At 36.3% G+C, this 22526-nt stretch overlaps 1 protein-coding gene across 4 annotated transcripts in view; it reads right to left on the minus strand.

The window, feature by feature from the left end:
* Snf4agamma (SNF4/AMP-activated protein kinase gamma subunit) overlaps positions 1 to 22526 on the minus strand; it is a 180690-nt gene that overhangs the window by 68832 nt on the left and 89332 nt on the right. The window lies entirely within an intron of this gene.

A 22526-nucleotide genomic window follows, 5' to 3' on the forward strand; every position in this document is an offset into this window, starting at 1 on the left:
TTCTTCGCCCACTAAACAGTTCCTCGTTATGAAAATAAAATAAGAATGCTGTTCTTGTTATGTTTCTTTGCATTTCACGAATCTGCATATGCCATAAATGCATACAAATCCACAGTCTAATTATCACAACAGTGTGAAATACATTTTAATCTATCTCTAATTTCTTAGTAACTAAATGACTCTAATTTCTTTAAATCAGAATAAATTGAAATATAATCCATGAACATTAACGAAAGATAAGATCATATCAAAATGTAAGAAATGTTCTGTTTTATTTGAAAGTATTGCAGATTAGTCGAGATGATAAGATAGTTCGTTTACTAATGGAAATACCTTAGAGAAATATCGATTTACATAGCGGGATTCTGGCATGGTCTATCTAATACGTGAAAATGAAACGTTATCGGCTGTGTATGTATGTTTGGCAGTCGATCAATTGACGGATCGAGTCAGAACTTTGGATGTAGGTGAGCGAAGAGTTGCATTAATATATAGGCCAATAAACGTTACGAATTTCAGCTGTGTCAATACAGTGGATTTCATACTAAGCGTTATGAGTTGACCTAGAACCCGAAAATTGCATTTCCTTCCCCCGCCATCGAAATATCTATCTAGGGTATCATCACTTTCAAAGAAATACAACATTTTTGGGTCAGCCTGTATAATTTTTGGAACATATATGTAAAACATTAATGGGAAAGAATAAATATTGGACAGAGAAAGAAATTCGAGATTGCCCATGGACGGTTAACTTTGTTGGAGCGAATTAATTTGATTATTTATTTATTTATAATATATAAGAAAAACTTCTGAGTTTTTGGACTGAAATGGTCAAGTCTGATTGCGTACTAAAAGATTAGTTTATGCTCGAGTATAGTTGGGAATCTGTTATATTTTTCGTCCAACCAAAATATTGGGTATCGAGTCTTTTTTTATCTCTCGATGACAATGACCAATTTTACCTGGCTGAATTCTTGGGATCCATTTTCCCCGGTCAGGCTTAGATAAAAGAGACTCACACAGAGCTTGTGTGGCTTGACCGATTAGATCAGTCGCCCGAAAAACGGAAGATCCGGGTTCAAAACCGGTCCTGTGACCCTGTTTTGCCTGATCTTCTTTCACCCTATAATTTCCAGAGTTGGGGTTCTCCCCTTTATTACGTTGCTTGTATTATTTCGAGCTGTCTGTTCGAACTAATACGCGGAGACCATTCCTTCCAAAATATTTTCAAACTTGTCGAGATCTGTCTTAACCCTTTGCACTCCGAATTATTTTTCAATTTTGTTGCCAATAATTCCCTAATATTTTAAGTGTTTTATTTGAAATTTACTTCAAAGGACAGTTCCTTGACTGCTACTTATTTTAAACAATTTTGTTTACTAATTACTAGACTGCGGATCTTCATGCAAAATGAAAAATGTTTGCATTGATTGCAAGAGACAGGAGCCAAATAAAAATTTAATTCTTCTTTTAATTATCTTATTAAGGCGCATCTCATACACTGGTGGTCTTAAATCTTTTTCATATTTCCTCTGTTTTAAATTGTACGTAACCATTTTTGTCATAAATGCATAAAATAATAATTACATTAAATATAGGTCTCCCAAACTTTGTTGTACTTTATATTTGTGGAACTAATATTTGTTTTTAACCAAAACAAATAAGACAAATAAATAAAGGAAGAACCAAATACATATAAAAACCTATTTTATTTACATTTCTATTTCTCTAATGTCGAGACAAAGGAGTGCAAAGGGTTACCCCTTATGTAGCCAACCAAAATGTATTGTAGATTATTAACACTAATCTTACCGAGCCCTGAAAGCGATTAAAATTTTTCATCTGATAAAAACGACGAGGCTCTACTTATCTCGATTTTGTGCAATTTTCATTGCAATACGTGCTTGGATAAGCAACGTCATCGTTTCAATAATTATAAAATTAAAAATCTAAGACCGGTTATTTGACCGGCAGTGGTAGGTGTAGTGTTATAAACTTTTTGTATTTAACACATTTGCACAAATTCTCATTTTAAGACTACAAATTAATATATTAGCGAGCAAAGAATGGACATTCAAACGATTCAATTAACAAATTGTTGAAAGAAATTCAGTAGATAGTTGCCCTCGTAGTTGATGGAATAGACTCGACGCGATAAATCAAGCGCAGCTGTTTATCAATTCTGAATTTTGTGCAATCGTCTACAAAAAAATCTGACTTCGTGTAAACACTCGTAGTATCTTGAGATTATTGAACGGTGGATGTTTCTTTAAATTCAAGGCTTTATTAATAAATTCATTAAAATATGCGATAAACAAAATCTTGTGTTCTTTTTATTGAGAGGTTCGTTAGATTAAGGGGAGAGTAAACAAAATATCGAACTTTATCCACTTTTTATCTTATCCAACGGTGGGCAATGGACCAATTATTTTGTAATCAACTTTTTCAGAATCATTCCGTGAAGGGAGTAATTCATGATGAACCGGTGAATTCATCGTTAGACTAATTCGCTACGAGTAGGAGGAAAACATACAAAACATCTTCGTTGAATCTTTCATAGAAATTTACTTCGTCGTAGACAGTTTACGTATCCTGCAACGATACGTATGACTAAATGCAACAATCCATTAATTGCTTAATTACTGTCACGAAGATTACCGTATCGAAGGAACGTTACACGAGCTGTTATGTAACGTAAACATTGCAACTTGAACCGTGACAAATTATTCTACTAAACTATGTAACGTCTACTAGATACACTTTGCTTTCCCTCAACATCCTGCACTAATCACCCGAATCCAAAACACTATCGTTCACTGGCAAACCAAATTCCCTTCGAATTACATTCTCCACTACCCTTGTCGTTCAATGAAAAATTACTTAACATGATATTGAATAACACCGGAAATACAGATTGCATCGCTTATATATTTAGCGTTCATGATACAAATAATATTGTATCCAATCTATCTGGAGTAATAAATCAAACCACAGTAAACTATACAAAAAATTCAGTGATACTTGTATACTATAAGGATTTAAATAATATGTTAACCACAGTGAGACTTTCAGGCCAAAAAATATAATAGTGCTCGTCTTTCGTTTGGAACTATTTGGAATAATAATTGGCTGGGTTCTCGCGAGTGACGCAAACAAAATCATAGTAAATTGTATCATAAAAAATTCAATGATACTTGTATGCTATAATAATTTTTATAATATGTTAACCACGGTGAAACTTTCAGGCAAAAAAATATAATAGTGCTCGTCTTTCGTTTGAAACTATTTGGAATAATAATTGGCTGGATTCTCGCGAGTGACGCAAACAAAATCACAGTAAATTGTATCATAAAAAATTCAATGATACTTGTATGCTATAATAATTTTTATAATATGTTAACCACGGTGAAACTTTCAAGCCAAAAAATATAATAGTGCTCGTCTTTCGTTTGAAACTATTTGGAATAATAATTGGCTGGGTTCTCGCGAGTGACGCAAACAAAATCACAGTAAATTGTACAAAAAATTCAGTGATACTTGTATACTATAACGATTTAAATAATATGTTAACTACAGTGAGACTTTGAGGATAAAAAATATAATAGTGCTTGTTATTAACTATTTAAAATAATAATTGACTGGACTCTCGAGTGACGTAATCATTCTTTCCGCTAGCTAACAATAAATTCAGGCGATGCTTTAATTTGGATTCGTACGGGGCAATCGATATTTCCTAGTAGTATGTTGATATAGCAATTGTTTACCTGGGACATGTCTGATCGCATAGAAAGATTCAGTCATAACGTGCTCTTCGATCGCGATCAACTGTGGCATTGGTTAAAAAGATCCCACGAGTCCAATAACACGCGACAACTCCTAATCGTTTGTACCTCGACAACGAGCTCCGACATTCTTCAGAAAATAACAGCGCTTGCGCCGGCGAAGTATCGCTACAAGGCGGAGCAATTATCCTTATCGATGCAGCCAAGAGAAAGAACAGACATTTTAACGAGCTACAGGATCGCGGAGAAAAAAAATCTTTCAGATCCATTTGTAGCGCATCGCGAAATTATTTGTGAAACGATTCGTTCACAAAAAACAAAGACTAAGAAAAATATAACCTTCTAGCGAAACCCAGAAGTGTGTGTAACTTTCTTTATCAACTTTTCAATAATAAATAATTTCTGGCAAAGTGTTTAGCGTCTCTTCGAGAAGTTCCAAAAACCATTGTCGACTTCTACAATCGATTTCACAGTCTGGTTCGAATTATTTCATTTTTTGTAAAAGATTTTGAAAGACTGAAATCTTAAAAATGTTTTCATCGGAAATTTTTCGGTGAACATTGTTATCGAAGCACATATTGACATTGAAATTGCACGAAATCTGAATAAATGCAATCTCGTCGTTATTATAAAGCAATGTACAGTAAAAGCTTTGATCTAAGAAACCGTAGGATCTAAGAAAAACAAATATCCCCCCGCCACTTTATGCACATGTCAGAATAAAAATGGTATGAGGTTTGAACAGATATCTTATCATTATTACAAAGCAATATACATTAGTTATATTTGTTACTCGATAATTCTAGCGTTAATGAAGTAGCAAAGTATATTTTCATGTACCAAGAGAAATGGAAGACGATTACTATTTTCTATTGACCTCCAACTATGACGCACACTTTGTTGACTGGACTATGCACTGACTTGGTGGTTACTATTTTGTTTGCACTCGTTCGGTAGATTAATATCCGAGTGAACCCGGTCGGCGTTACGAATTCATAGAAAATATTCATTGTTGTCACTCAACGGGCCGAGTTATTTTAGGCGTCGAGTTCAACGCCGACCTTGGGTCGTAAAGTCTCAAATGGGATTCAAGAGAACTGCGTCGACGAACAGTGTAGCAGCGGTTGCAAGCGTGCAACGTGCAGCATGCAACGTGCATCGCGAAGCCTACGGCATCGACGTTTATTAATTTTACGAAGCACTTTCTGCTGTTAAAGATTGATGCACCCCAAGGCAGTTCATTTACTCGAAATACATTCGCGAATAATTTCCTCGGGATTTATCATTTAATGTATAATTGAACAATTCTTTATATAAACAAGCATCAATAAAACAGTCGTTGATAAAATCGATTACGCACACAGTGTGAAAGTTAACACTAAACCTACCGACCATCAAAACTGACTGATGTGTATTGTATTATAAAAACAACAAGATTATTTATGTAATATATACTGGAATAAAAAATGTGTTCAATCTTTATAATTTCGATAATTGTAAAATAAAAAATCTAACACCGGTCGATCTAGAGAAAGTTGGAATAATTAGGAGCGGAAGATTTATGTAGTTTATCTTGTAAAGGATAAAAATTGTTTGCAACTGTTTTACGACTTCTCTGAATGTTCAGAATGTTTATAAAGGATCGTGAGTTTGAACGATATTGAAATAGAAAAATTATTACAGATAATTTGCATCGAATGCATGCAACCCCTATTTACATCTACGTGATTAACTGTATAATCGCATCATGACCGCTTAGTATGTTCCAACAATGTACGCAAATGTTTAATTAAGTAACATTAACAACCCATTTCCCGGTATTAGATATACACCTGCTATCTAAACATCTGCGTGAACGGCGTATCTAACACGAGAGAACGAGATTATTTAATTTGGCACATCAAAATACCGAGAGAATAGGTGCAGTGGATCGTTGCGAAAACAAATTGCGTAATCGTATGCAGTCGAAAAGTTAGCACAAGGAATCTGCCAACAATCGTTCCGCGTGTCGTAATAAACAGATGTAGCTGATATTATCGCGTAAACAGAAGCTTTAAAAACACAGCCTTTTTGTGTTTCTGTGACAAAAGTCCAGATTCAGATAGCAAATTTTGGAAGGTGATTCCTAAATTGTTAAGTGTGTGCGAGTACAATATTTTCTACTTGGAATAACATACTCGAGCTATTTTGTTTAAACGAACGAGTTACACACGTTTGGAATAAACGTCCATTTTAAGGATGTTCTGGAGGTATATAAAAACGCAACAAAATTTTTGAAAATTTGACAAGATATAATTCCTACTAAATTAATGCAATTACCAAAGTTTGGGTTCGATTCATTGCACCGTTTAAGAATCATAGCAACTTAAAGTTTGCACATTTTAACACGTCTTCTTATGGAGAATTCATAAAATTCCACTTCAAACCCTATTTAAACCTTGAAAAAACGCAACTAGAAACTCCAGTTTTTTTTATATATAGTAAAAATTATATAATTAATTATGTTCAAAATTTATTAGGATTCACTAAACAGTTACAGAGCAAAAAATTATAAACTGTTACAAAACGTCCGTGTTGTCATCTCACTAACATGCACACATGCACAAAAGTATGCAAAATATACTCGTGAATGGCTTTCATTGCCAATATATTGATGGATTTCGAATTTCTCGTACTTTTGTATCCCATTGTACCTCCAGAACATCCTTAATTAATTTGAACACTTGCGTACTAAACATCTATTTACAGGTCTCAGAACGGTTGATTCACGATTGCTCATATATTTCCAAAAGCTATTAAAAGACCGGTAATTAACGTCGGGAAAGATGTAAATAATAATTTCCGTAATATTTAAGTGATGCAATAACTGTTTCCAGTAGAGAATATACTATACGAGCACGTTGAAAGCCGCGTAAGTCACGTTTAGCCCGCACTGTATTTAGTAAAGTGGTTCCTGCGCTAAACGTAGTTGCAATTATGGATTGGATTATACGTTCTGTAAATTGAATACTGCCGCGAGGTGCCTAGAAAAAATTGTTTCTAATCAAATATTCAGCACATAATTGTTTACAAAGAGATGCTTCTGAACGTTCCGGACGCTCCTGAAATATTATGGCCAAGGTCAACGTTTTGAACAACATTCTTAACAAAGCCTATTCCTTTCACTAAAATTCTCTGTTCAATCCTTTAAACCGGTCTCCGATGCACCCATCGAAGGACGATCGTCATTTCGGTTACCTTGCCTGAGTATGCTTTCGTAGATCCTGTAAGTAGTTTCGCAGTCGGCATCCCTCAAGCTGGGGATCCTGGCTCCCCCGTCCAGACTCTGACTCCTGTTCCGGAAGTCCTGCTCGTCCTTTTTTCGCGGGACCGAGTCTTGGCACTCGCTCTGCCTCCTCATGTGTCCTAGCCGTCTCCCGAAATGTTTGATCATCTCCTGAATACTGTGATGATGGTGATGGTGGCGTTTCTCTTCCTCGCCGGTGGGGCTCGGCGACGTGGGAGACGGCGCCCTTCCATTGCTACTGTGGTACATCTGATGCATGTGCTGAAGAGGGTGATAATGATGATGGCTGGACTGGTGGTGATGGCCGATACCGTGGATCGTGTGGTACACAGGATGGCCCTGCGCCGGATGGTGGAACAACGAACTGTGATTGGAGGAGTTAGAGCCATGGGAGGAACCGTAGGACGTTGAGGAACCATAAGAGTACGTCGAGCTGACGGAACCGCGAGACACCCGTTTCTGCATGTGCTTCTGGTTCAGCAGCTCCTGAAGGAACTTGCTATCCTGGTGCCTGCCGTCCGCGGCCAACGAGCTTTTCGATTCCTGGTGGTTGGCCCTCGCGTCGCCATTGTGGGATCCATTGTGAGATCCATGATGGGATAACAGGTGTGAGATTCCATGCATCTCGAGCAACGATGACCAGACAGTGATCTTCTAAATCTATACTATAGTTAGCGTTTACACTCTGGGATAATTCCCCGAGCAGAGATTCCGCATTCAGTCTTCAGATTCGATCTCGTCTACCTCTGCGATTTTAGGTCCTCGGGACGAGATCTTGTTGCTCGTCGACGTGGAAGACGCTAGAGGGCGGCTGCCGAACTGCGAAAAACATGATGAGACGGTATTGAAACGGACCTGACGAACTCGAGCGAGAGTTTCCGTGTCGAGAGCCGTTTGACGACATTGATTACGCGAAACCAATTACGCTACTTGAACGTGGACGCGAGTACTCGTTAGCGCTCGGGAATATACAGGGTGTTTCACAAATGCATATCAACACTTCGTCTTCTCACACGTTCCCGATAAACCGACAAAATTATTGTTTAAGCAAGAGTAACTCGGTAATTATATGACAACTTGTAAGAACACGTTCCTTAGGGTACCTTTTTAACCCTTTGCACTACTATTTACTTTGTGGTTGTAGCGATTAGAAATTCTTCATCGTTCAGAATTTCGTAGGAAAAAAAAGAAAGTTTATGTTGATTGTATGCATATGTTTTCTTCAAACGCTGTATATCAGCTACAACAAAATAGGATTTTATTTCAGTTTAAAGGGCATTACAGTCAAACCGGTTTTTGTGCGATTTGTTTTGTCCGATTTCTTTTATGCGGTATATATGAATATCAGATCACATCAGCAGGATATCTCGGAAGACATTGTCGTCATCGAAAAAGTGTTTCTACAAAAGTTGTTTGGTATGACGAGCTACATTACGTAGTATTAATTGTTTTTTCGTGGGTGGAGTGGTGGAAGACATTCCAAGGTTACCTTGATTTCTTTTAATGGAATGTCCTATTTTTTATACCATAGATCGACAGAGTATCAAATTCTGAGTATAAAACCTTCATATGCCCTAAACCTAATATTCAATTTTCTCTCTTCTTTGCATAATATCTCGTTCAGAAGTATGTGAATATTTTTTCGTGCGGTTTTTTTTTCTGCGATCCCTATCTACCGCAGAAAAACCGGTTTGACTGTAATTGCATATACATTTCTTAGACTCTGTTAAAAATCTTCATCACAAGTCTGACTCGAGAAAGGGGTTAAATGAAATTCTATGTTTTAAATTAATTAATATTCGTTTTCATATGCTGTTTAAAAAAGTACTAGGGGTCCTAGATCGAAATTGAATTATTTTAGCAGCTATTAATTTGAACATTGTTAGTTCATTTTTCCAGTGCGCGACTGGAAAATACCGAATAGTATTAAATCGATTTTGTATCCTTTCTTGCAGGTATCGTGCACATTATTCGCTTGCGTTGCATACATAATAGGTTTTTATACGTGTCTACTTAACGTACAGTAGCTTGTGTTGAGCTACAATGTGCGCACTTTGAACAGTTCAAACAGTTTTTTCAATATCGGATACATGTCCATATTCGTGACTTGCTTTAGTCTTAGTCAGTAGCGAGCAAGCATTGCGATGCATTTATGAAACAGCTTGTATACACGGCTGCTGTTGGATCCCCGCGAAAATAGTACGGTTAATCTGTCCCGTAAATAAGTTGCGGCGGGGAAAATCGAGATTGTCGCGGTTCCTAAATTTAGGCGAGGCTCCGAACTCTTACTGCTGGCTTGTATGACGCAGGACCCAAGCTGGATCGCCGAAATTATGTATACATAGTGTTAATTGAAAAGAGAGTCGATTGCTATGATCTGTCAACCGCTTCACCTATCTGAACTCTATTAACAGTTTTCTTCATAACGAGTTTGTTATCTAAGTTTATGACCCCGTCTTACTGATTATAAAAGTGTTCTTCCTTTCATAGAGAAGTTTCAACGTCGGTAAACAACTACATAATCAGAAATAGCTGGAAATTATCGAAATTATGCAACTAAGAAATGATCTTTAGAATTTCAGAGAAGCTTGAAAGCTCATGAAATAATGAACGAATAACTTTTCTTTAAATAGAATACAAGTACAACGAGATGAAAGTTGTTCATTCATGATTGCTACAGTACAGTCTTTATCTAATTGTAAGTCGGGCGGGACTGTGCGATCTTAACGAGTTTGCCTACCCCCTCCACTATGAAGTGTAAACATGCCGCGTAACGAAAGCACAGCGAAGAGGTAAACAGTTTTCACATTAAACTCTGGTGCACATATGTACACTTTATTCTCCCACGATGCATGTGTCTACACACGGTGTGAATATGAAATGATCAATTTGAGAATGCATATTTTCTAAAGTATTTTAATCGAGAAATACTATTACGAAGGTACAAATCTTTCGAGTCCTTTTCAGCTTCAACTTGCACATCCAATTTTACTTTTAAATAACGTTTATCTCAATATCATTCGACGTGATTGTCCTTTATACTAGTGAGAAAATGTTTAGTCAAAATGGAAAGGAAACGCTCAAAAATATACATGACAATCTAATAAATGAGACACAGGTGGACGACCAAAAAATTCAAATTTTTACCATAATCGAAAAACTCGTCACGTTCGTTTAAAGTTGCTGTTATGAACGGGACTTTTCACATGCAACGACCTAATAGAAACTTTCAGCCGCTGCATAACCAGCTGCAAGATTGTTTTCTGTGCAAACGGAATGAAATTTGCGCGCAAGCGAGTATATGTAGAATCGATTTTTGGCAAGAAGAGCAACGAAGATATTTGTAAACACGAACATCGGGAAATAGACGCGACTGTTCGTGCGCATCTGGCGAGATTACAAAATTAGTAATGCCATTGATTGATGCCTCTTCAGCCAAGAATGTCCAAACTCCTTCCGAATTTATGAATGAAAATAATCCTCTTCTCATTTTCGAGAACTATGTCATCAGCACACGACGCGACGATTTTAGAGATTGTTCCTAACACTTTCCTGAAATCTTGCCCGAGTAAAAGCAACTCTGCAAGCTTATCTTGCAAAGTCGAATTTTCTAAACATATCTTTGAAAATTGATGATTTTAGAGAAATCGATAAGATTCGCAGTAACATTGGAAAGGCTGAGTTAAATGTGATGGCAAATCAGCAATGAAAAATTCATCGAATAATTTCAGTAATTGAGTATGCAAATTAATTGCCATTAATTCCCGTTCATTTCATTAGCATTGATGCATATAACACAACCAGTACTGCCATATTATTTGTCATTTCACTGTAACGTAAATTTATGCTTGTAAAGTCAGTCCCAGGAGCATTCGTTTATTTTTAATGTAGTTAATAAATTTCAAGCTAGTTTTTACGTCACAATGGCGCTACAGATGAAGAATTTATGATTAGTTTTGGTTTTTATATAAATTCTCTCTATAAACAAGCACTGCCTAATTAAAGAATTTTCGTCCGAACTTACGTTAGTTCGTAACACAAAGTGTTCTCGTATCAATAACACATATCACTTCCGTCTTCGCCAGAAAAACTCTTACGGGGGTAGACTCGTTTCTCCTCGAAGATGGGGTTTTTCAAAAGTCTTGTTTTTACGTTTACAAAGCGTAATTTGCATAATTCGGAAGCATGTAGCCGTCGCAGCTTTATGAAAATAGCTACATTGCGCAGCTTTATGCTTCCGAATAATGCAAATTACGAAATGTATAAAATTCAAATGTTCTCGGCGCAACGGTTCGATCAGTTTATAGGAAAAAAGGAAAATTTGCACGTTAGTTTGGAACTTTCAACGTTTCGATCTTCATTCAGATCGAACCGTTGCGCCGAGAACATTTGAATATTATACATTTCATTATCTTGCGATCGATATATCAAACAACATTTACAAATGCAAATTACGCCTCGTAAACGTAAAAATGGGACTTTTCAGGGCTACTGCGGCCTAGGGTGATCTTTTATCTAGCGCTATTGACTTCTGAAAAGCCCCATCTTTGCATTATCGAGGAATGAGAAGGCGCATCCCGCGCCCTTGCAATTCTGGGAACGAGTCTACCCCTTCAACTTCAATCAATTAAAACAGATCGTTAAAATTCTTAATGACCCTCTCGCGAAACTTCTTCACAAGACGAAGTTTGTCGATACTGGTTCACAAGTGTTTTGTTTCCAGCTCGCCAACTCGAAAACGATTGCTCCCAAAAAGACAGCAGAGTGAAATCTTGATCTAACAATAAGTCGGACGGAGCTGTACGATCTTAGTAAGTTCGGAACTCCCTCCACGGCAGAGTTGTGCCAATTCAATTACATTGTAATTCAGTTAGACAATTGAATTACATTGTATTTCAATTATGTAGTAATTCAACTACGTCGTAACTGAATTATATTGTATTTCAATTATACAGGGTGAGGCACCAGAAACAGGCCACCTGAATAACTTCGGCTGCTATCGGTGTTAGGAAGAAATGCATCAGATGGAACTTGCTTGGTTTCGAGGGGGCATTAATCTGATGTTAGCAGCTTTTTTGTAGGTGGACGCGTAAAGGACATATGAAGGTCAACTTCATTTTTTTAAACGGAATGAGGTATTTTTTAATACATCAATCATAATAACGTCAATCAATGCAGCTGGACATTCGTTATAAAAAAGTACTAACCCATGTACATATGTCGAAAAATTAGTAGTAACTGAATTACATAATTCAAACCTTTCAATTAATTCGATTACTAAGTATTTTCATCAGATGTGTAATTGAAATACAATATAATTAAAATACAGCTCTTCAAATTATAGCCCAGAACTTTGAAGAAGTGCGATATATTTTTGTTTTTCTTTCTTATACTTGTTTGCTGTCTATGCTACGATGACCGACCTTCCAAAATCAAACAACCTTAGTGACAAGATGTTTGAAAAAAAGAGTATTCATAAAAAGTAATTTAAAGCTCACTGATAATTAAAATGAACCTATAATCAGTCAAAGTGATCCTATTATTGGTTAGTGGTAAGCTAAAAACGTTCCTTTTTCAGTTTTTTGTTATTAGATAATGTATTTAATTTTACTTACATATAATATTAATGTTTGTTTAACGAGTCTCATTAGATGATTGTCGTTATTTTTACCTTTAATATACGATATCGTATACCGTAACCTAGGTAAGGTAGGGACATGTTTCCTTTTTCTGCTTTTCACGTTTATGTTTGAAATTTAAAAAATGTGTAACGCAGAAGTTATTTCTGTTGAGATATTATAAATTTATAAATAATAAATTCCTTCCGTTTGAAACCTTCACAAGGATTTTTCAACCTCTTTTTACCTATTAGTTTATTATTCTTTAAATTTTAATTTTAATTTAATTACATCGTAATTCGTAATTAATGTAATTTAATTACAATGGATTTTATTGTAAGAATTACATTGTAATTTAATTGAATGAAGATCTGAATTATAAATTACAATATGACTGAATTACGATGTAATTCAATTACTTGGTATGTAATTATAATTCCAATTATAGTCCTTTTCTACGTGCGGCGCCTACACGATCTATGTCCGTGTACGGATCCAAGGATCCGGCATGGATGAAGACTTTACTGTACGTTCTAAAACCGAAGCTGAGTTAGATTCGTCGGAATTTTAATACCAAGAATGACATCTGGAACAACAAATTTTCTTGGAAGACGTTTCGAACATAGGCGTTCAAGAATTTGAAGATAAATTATAACTGGGGAAGCATTGCAGATCAATTGAACGGAAATGGTAGACCAGCGATCATAAAATAATATTTGTTTCATCTGTACGATTTACAAAATTAATGGCGAACGTGGCGACGCAATATTCCAACGAGCACGTCGAAAGAATTTTCTGTTTCCGAGCTGTCCAGAGAACTGACGAGAATTACGAGGAATGAAATCGTTACGCATTCGACGGAAGGATCAAGAGACGCGCGATTAACCGCGGAATTGAACTGCCGAGCACATAGTCAGTCGAGGGTTAAATTAGAATTCACGAGAACACGTTTAGCACACGCGGTTGATTGCGAGATTAGAGGAAGTAGTCAGTGCCGTCAATTATTTAGTAGTTTCTGCGAGAACGACTCGACGAGCCGGCCCGGTCTTCTACGCTATATCCGTATTCAATTCCTAACAATGCTGCTTCGTAACTGTAGAAAGATTCCACGTTGAAAATCGATCGGCAAAAGGTCAGACGGACAATACGACGGACGCGAGACGGTATAAATGTAAATTTCAATTTTCGCGAAAGTCTTTCCCGAGCGTGCGCGACGAGCGTTTCGTCACGGAACAAAGTTCTTTCGCGACTGGCTAATGATTGTTTTCCACACGTTGCACGTCTGGTGAATTCCTTCAACCTTGCTGGTAACTGATTACCACTTAATTCGAATGATAAACGATTTCTTCGACCGATAAAAAGTGAATATTTAACCCATTGCCTTACCTAATGTATCGATTGTACATACTTAGTGTGAATCGAGATATGAACATTTCGATAAAGGACACAGAAGAACGAAGAATTGCGAAAAATTGAGAAAATGAAGAAAATTACAAACAATGACGATCGATACTTGAAAATTCACATTATCGACTATTTGTTAAGGAAGAAATGCAACAGAGAAGGTATTGTGCGATACGAAGCTGGTGGGAAGTAAATGGAAGTGTCGATAGTTCGCAATGAAAGGTGCCTTCGATGAAATCGTTCTTGAAACGAAGAACGATGTAATAGTCGTAAAAAAGTTTTAAATTAACTTTATACTTCTCGTTCGTTTCCTGACTGAAGTTTATCGGGAAGCTGAAATCACGACATTGACCTTCCGGCGATACACACTTGTAAATGTCCCGATTTTGACAACGGGGTCGTCGGTGTGGCAAATTTCGGGGTGGCTGGCGAGAAACTGGGTCGTATCGATTGACTGTCCCCCCATTCTACAGAAGTGCACGCTCAAAGGCATTATTATAGGTCTCCTTCTTTTCCCCTCCTTTGTTCGGGGATACCGAGGGTTGAATTGGTTGCGGGGCTAACGGAAGAAACTCTGCAACTACGCCACAAAACAAGATTCGATTTCTTGATCTGCGGAAGGGTTGTTCCTTTTTCTATTTAGTTCACTACACGCCTCTTGAACTCGATAAAATTTCAAATTGCGATTCTCTGAAACGGTATTTGGACCCGAAAAGTCGTGAAAAAGTCAATTCCAAAATTTTGCGGAAGTCGTACAATTTTTGCTGTCCGACGTAGTTAACCCCTTGCCCTACAATATCGTGTCAGACTCGTGATGAAGATTCTGAACAGAGTATAATAAATATGTATGTTATTAATTTCATTTTATCCGAGATGAAATTCTATTTTGGTTATGTAGCAAACAATAGATATAAATTTTCTCCTTTTATAGAAAATTAATCGGGTTGGCAAGAAAGTAATTTCGGTATTTTAAGGTGAAGTAGAGCCAAATTTTTTTATTCAAGGACTGAATTTTAATGAATAAGATATTTTTCCTTTTGTTCGATGATCTTTTTGAACAGAAATTCGAATAAAGAAATTACCTAATGCCAACCCAATGCAAAAAAAGTTCTAATCACTGAAACCGTAAAATAAATCGTACGGCAAAGGGTTAAAGCAGTGGATTTTTTTAAAATTTAAATACCCGTGAAGAGTACCCTAGTTCTCTCTCTCATCGAAAGTCAAGAGATGTTGTGGCACGCTTTGCGTCCTTAAACAGTCTTTGAAACAGCGTTCATTCATCAGCGATTTTCAAGTTATTAATATTTGAACATAATCAATCATTCTGTAAGTTTTTTTACCATTATAAAACTTCATTGACGATTTTGTTGCACTATTGAGTAATATCTGGTGCTCTTTCTGGTACTATTACATTCGATAACGGTTTGTGATCTTCAAAAAACAAAAATCATTTTGATGTTTTAAATATTAAAATGCATTTTTGATTTCTTAATGTTATAGCTGACGTTAAGGCGCATTCATCGACTCACTATATTATGACCCTGAGCACATAAGTAACGCTAAAATAATTTTTTTCGACTTTTCGAGCCAAATACCCCACTGTCAGTAGCGCGTTATAACTAGTTGGGGCCTTGGGCAAAGTAGAATTTTACGGCCCCTAACTCCAACTAAATAACTTTATGAGAGAAACGTAGAATTTGGATCTTTTTTGGATCATGGTTTGTGTTCAGGACCCCGTTTTGCTTGGGTCCCATGGAAATCATCGACACAGATTTCTCCGACACGGTTTTCACCGACAACATTTCATTAATTTTTTATTTATTAATTAACTAATTCAAGAACACTCGGTTTCATATTTCGTTTTTGCACTGATTTTCATTTAGTCCACATTAATTAATTAATAAAAAATTAATGATATGTTGTCGGTGAAAACCATGTCGGAGAAATCTGTGTCGGTGATTTCCATGGGACCCGTTTTGCTTGGGGCACGGGGCATTTGCCCAAGTTGCCCATAGGGTAATGCGTCACTGCCCACTGTGTACCGATGAAACAGCGAGGAGAAACATTTGGTTGTCGTAAAACGAAGGTTTCTTCTGGATTGCAAAAGTTACTGTTATCCCCTTTTAGCTATCCCACGTTACGTGTTTGTAGATACAGTAAAGCCTCGAACTGGGAAAACGGAAACCGTAGGGATCTAAGAAAAACGAATATCCCCTCCACTGGGGGCTAAGAAACTCGAGCTTTAGAGCTGATTAAAATGTGGTAGTAAGTGAATTATTGTTGAAGTGAAACTTCTTTGCTGAGGGGGCTACAATTTTCTAGCGTTACCCGGCAGTACTTTCTTACTCCTTAACCGCTTGGACAACCGACAATCTTAGAATGATAGCGAACGCTTTGGTATATATCGCAAAGAACAAAATTCTGCAGCGACAGAATTTTTCGTTGAAGACGTTTTTTTTTATGACAACTTCGCATTCATCACGAAAGAACACACCGTCGCACTAATAATATGCATACTAATAATTTATCTCTATCTACAATAGATACCAATAATTATTATCTTCGATAATAAAATTAATTCAAAATTGAAGGTGCATTCTTGTTTTACCTAATCTGTGGATATCATCACACGAGTTGTTTCGCTTGTTTCGATGATTATCAATTCATTATATGTGGTTCGTCGATAGTTAAAAATTGTTTTCGTGTTCAATGTCACCTTGAATAATATTTTAGTCTTACTCGTACTTTGAAACTGCTGATTATGCATTTCTATCAACCGCACAGAATATTTCCATTGTTATTTAAGTCGCTTCGAGGTATGAGCGATCGCCTCTTCGAATATATTAACGATAATTATAAAAAAAATATGTTAAATTCTCGATTCTCATAGTGAATAATCAATTTTTACACTTTTCCCGACCTACTTATAATGTTTAGTAAGTTAACGATTTTTTTTCCGTCGCTTCGAAGAAAGTATGATGCAAGCCAAATTGCGAGAATTCCGAAACAAGGTTCTCGACGAACGTACGATTAACTAATTACTGTTTCACGATGCACAACAATGGTTGAATTCGCTCTGACGTCGGCGACAGTGATTGTTCGTCCGCTCACGCACGTCTTTTGTAACGGAAATGATGTCCAATCCGACGTTTACGAAAATGAAGCTGCACGAAGAACGAAGCCGTGCTCAGGACGATTACGATAAACAACAACTCGCAACGAAATCCACCGAGCTGTTAACGATATTGATCACGCCGTTTCTAAAATGGAACTCGTTTAAAACCAGTGGATACAATTTCACGCTGATTGAACGTTCAATGCAGCGTCTCTGCGTTCCGTAATTATTTCCCGTGTAATAAACCTGCCTCACAAGTCGAAACATTATCATCCTGGAGGATTTCCAAAGACTGCACAGCACACTCTGCACACAGTATTTATAGAAGTTAAAACCACGTTATTCGTAGGCGGCGGACCAGTTATAATACGCTCTTTGTGTGGACAAATGTACACATCTTTTGTTCATACATAATTCAGTACATTTGATTTCCTATTCTTGATTTCTTATTCCATTTCTGAGGAACGTTATGGGGATTAAATTTTGCGTTTCTTGTGTGCAGGATTTAAAATTGAATCACCTGTGCTGCTGTCCTCGGCTATTCACCTATTCCGTTCGCTGCAAAAGCATACTCGTCGACTGTTACTTTCACGCTCGAAGAAATTTCTCGTTTTGACGCAATTCCCAAGATAGTTGGCATCGAACACGATCGAAAAACTCATCGCCAATGATTTCACCGGACATTCGAGGCAGATTTAGAAAACAGGTTATTTTTAGAGCGTCGCCTATTATTTAGAATCAAATATACGCGGCTGAAAACATTGCTAAAACAGCTTATGAAATATATGGAATAAAAGATCGAAGAATTTAAGATATGTGTAAAGCTTAATACGTAGAATTTAATATAATAGAATTTAAAATAATTATGAAGCACTGATATAGTTAGAGCACGGACTTTTTAATTAACATCCATCATTTTCTGTGATAACTGTTAGGCACGAAGTTGAAACGAATTTAACCGTGTTAAACAATATGACCCTCGAACGATGTTTAAGTGAATCCAATCATGAAGCGTATTGGAACTTAATTGGTGTTTCTTATATAGCAATAATAACACGAGCAATAGTTTCTTCATTATTCAGCTCTCTGTAATGAACCAACCATCGACCATGCATTTAAATAGTGGACAATTTTTATTCATCGCAAAATGATGATATTTTTTATGTTTGACATACACTACTGTGCGAAAGAATGAAGCACCCGACCATATTAAATAGAAAAGCGTAAAAAATCAAATAAGAACACAGTAAGTTTTGAAAAAGGATTCCGCTGTTTAATTGAATAGTTCTGAGAATATGTGTTACTGCGGATTATCTAATACTTTAAATGCAGTAAATCAATCATTGTACAATACAATTTCTACGTAAAGATATTATTTGTCATTATATCTTGTAATTATACTGGGTGCTTCTTTCCTTTGCACAGTAGCGTACTTACAATTCAACGTGTTCATATCTTATTAACACTAAACCTACCAAGCTCAAAAAATGGCTAGCATGTGTTGCCTTATAAACATGACATCATAGATTTTATAGTATAGATATCCTGTGGCTTTATACAAAAATGTGTATAATCGTTTCCTAAATCCGTTCATCGTCAATTAAACCACTAAATACAGTTGAAATTATATCGTGTTTGGTCTTATTTTAATAAAAAAAAAAATGCCACAAATATATTGGTGAAAGTTTCATAGAAAAATAAGTAATAATAAAAAAGATTTTATATTAGTAGTGGTTCACACTGATATACCCAAGCTGAGATCAGATTACTACAGTGGAGGGGATATTTTTTTGCGTTTATCGTGTACAGCCTTTTTGCGTTTATAAAGGATTTACTGTGATTTCAATGATTGTATAATAAAAAGCCAGAAACCCGTCGTTCGACCGTGGTAGGATTACTGTTAATACTATCTGTAATTTCAATGGAGAAGCAACAAATGCAGACTTCAATTTAACCATTTTGCTTTCGAGTGTGTAATGGATTTTCTGAACGACGTAATAATTCCCGACGTTCCCCCCAGGAAGTACGGCTACGTGTTCCGCGACAGAAGCAATACGTCGAGAAACAAAGAAAGTTCAAAGGGACTATAAATACATACGTGAGTTTGTCAAGTTACGACACGGCGATGTAACTGTACACCCTTTACCTGGCTCGTTATCAGAATTTACGCGATCGACACACAGCGCACAGTGGGGTCGCGGCCACGAAAACCTGCCAGAAACTCGGAACACGTTGAAAGGCTGAGTTCGGTGTTATTCGAGTTCAAAATTGTTCATAGCTATTGAGTGAAAAATAGATGTCCTAATGTGTGAAGGATTACATATCGTGGTGTTTCGAAAATATTGTAATACTTAGTTACAGCGAACTTTTTTGTTACCTTGTAAAAATGATAAGATTTGTATGCATTCCTAAGATTTTAGTTATGTTCCCAGTGCATCCCAGGCAATTTTTTTGCTTTAATGCTAAAAAAGAAGAAATTACAACATTTTTGCACTTTTTGGGAATTTTCATTTGTTTACGTACGGAATACCATCGCGATGCAGCGTGTTTTTGATTAAAATGTTTCGTGATCTACATATTTGGTGATAAAATAATGAATGACATTATTTCAACATAATTTATATGCAAAACTAATTTTTTCCAGCTTTTCGGTGGAAGCACTCCATTATCGCGATTTTTCAAGGGTTTCTGATAATCTGAGGAAAAAATGTCTCCAACAAAAGAGAGAGAGAGAGAGAAAAATTTCAGCAGTATTTGAACATCTACAAACTTCTATACATACATATAATTTCGAAAAAAGATTTTTTCAACAAAGAATAAAGATCATTTTGTTTTTTAAATGTTAACGACGTACTATATTATGACCTTGAGCCCATAAATAACACTAAAATAGTTTAAAGCTTAAACTTTTCGGGCCAAATGCCCCACTGGGCAGCGTGTGGTCGCGGAACAATACGGTCCCACGAAAACTAGTCTTTGTTATGCGTGCGCTCACAATTACTACTCGATCGAGCGGGCTCGTACAATTCGAAACCCAGTCGCCAGCTACCACCGTGAAATCACAATGTTTTCGTCTGATTCAAGCGAATATTAAATTACTGCCTCCAAAGTATCGCCAGTGGACGATTATGATTGATGAACGCGGAACGTAACCGTCCAACACATATTCCCGAATAAATTGGGTAACCTGCGCCAGAAAATTTTCGACACAGACGTCACCCGATATATCTACCGAAAACATCTTTTCACGTAACGTCGACTGACAATTTTTTATTCCAGTCTATCCTAAAATAGAGATGGGACAAAATTTACATACAGTGAACCGCAGTAATATTCGGACACTTTTAAAAGGACGATAACTTTTTAAATATCAGATCATACGACTTGTATATTTTTTGAGAAGTTGGAGCAATTAGTTTACTGCAGGACGTGAACAAAATTTTTGAGAAAATTAAAATTGGTCGGAATTGCAGAGAAAATACTCTATATTTTCCAAGGCCGATATTGAAAATTTAAAAAATATATTTTGTAGATCCGTGTCAATTATACATATTCTGAAAATTTCATCAAAATCGATCAAAGTTGCTACAAGCTACAAACGTTTAAAGATGGTAAAAATTGCAGTTCTTCACGATTTTCACCCAATAACTGAATTAAATCTAAAGATTTTTGCATCTTTCAATGCCTGTAATTTTGTTTCCGCATCTACGAGATTTTTATGAAATTTTCAATATTGGCCCACATAAAAAAGCTGTAAGCAACAACATTTATTATTTTCTTTGCAATTGTCACGTCACGTAGAAAATTAATTGTTCTAACTTCTCAAAAAGATCCAAGTCGTATGATCTGATATTTGAAAAATGCTTCCATTTCAAGTGTCCGAATATTACTTGTCATTGTTAGTGCTTAGTTAAATGTTAAATGTTTCAAATGGATTAAAGCACACTGGTGTTCTTGTGGTCATAGTTTATGAATTTGAAAACAATATTTTAGGCAATCGGATGAAATGCTATTTGAATTCGTCATATTAGTTTATTCCTGAAAGGGCAAAGTTTCCATTAAAAAATGATTGAATTCTCAACAAGACATTTGAATATAAATAGAGATGTTCTTTGCACTTTCAGCGACACAGTGATCAATTGTTTGTCGCCTCGATTGCACTCGTTCACTGATTAAATATGCACGGATCGTATGCGATCTCAATTACCATATCCGAGGATCTTGGTTTCTCCGTTTCGAAAAACACGTGTTTTTCACCGATCGAAAATATCTCGCGATTGTCTCTCATTTTTTGCGTTTGTTTATATCTCGACGTCGACATGGTTCTATTTTAAGAAGTCGAGTAACGCAGCGAATGTCTCGCAATTGAACGGTCCACAACGAGAGTCCTTAACAGTTTATTAATGAAAACGCAAATGAGCTGGTTGAGCAAACGGGAAAGGACGGAGGAGTTAAGTATGCCTGTACTCAGAGCAGCACACGTGCTGCTTTGCATTAACAAACAAGCGAATAAACGCACAAATAGAATCATTCGAGTGTTCCTCGTACGATATATGTACACTATTATGTCTGCGGTACAAATGTGTGCAAGTAATTAATTTCGCCTTCGTCGTAATTAGTGCGAATCTAATTATTGTAGGAAAAGTGGAAGAAGCGATCATTGTGGCCTCACCAACTTTCATTAACTGTCTACGTTATTACTATACACGGTCACGAACATTACAATGTAAATATCAAACTTTACTTTCGAATTATGCGCTAACAACATCGGATAGCTTTATAAAGTATTTAGTAGCTCGTGGACGCACCACGGGAAATGTTAATTATCCATTAAGTGTCATAACTCGGCGGTATCGAATTATCGAATAAACCAGCGAAACGATCGACAACAATATTATAATTAAGCATTTATTGCCTATTTATTGAGTTTTCAATGATTTTGTAAAACACACAAACGATTTAAAGATGAAACGGTGATTAAAAGTGGATTCCGAAAATGAAGTTCATTCAGAAAGGACCACTTTAAAAGATTCCACTTTATATATAAATGTTTAGTGATTGGTTAGATCCCAACATATTTAATAATGTAAACAATATTATGAATAACGGTACAGCAATTTTTAGTCGTGACTCTGAGTTACCACGCGAGTGCTAAGGATTAAGTTAATATGCTCTTAGAGAGGAAATTTCTCTTACAAAGCCTTGTGCAGAGTGTCTCACTAAACTCAGCCTCCCTCATTATAATACTTGTTAAAATACAAAATATGTTCAATTCAAGGTCGGTTCAAAGTCGTATTATACTTCATGGAAGATGTTTGGAT

This window comes from Lasioglossum baleicum, chromosome 2, assembly GCF_051020765.1.
Source record: "Lasioglossum baleicum chromosome 2, iyLasBale1, whole genome shotgun sequence".
Lineage (NCBI taxonomy): Eukaryota > Metazoa > Arthropoda > Insecta > Hymenoptera > Halictidae > Lasioglossum > Lasioglossum baleicum.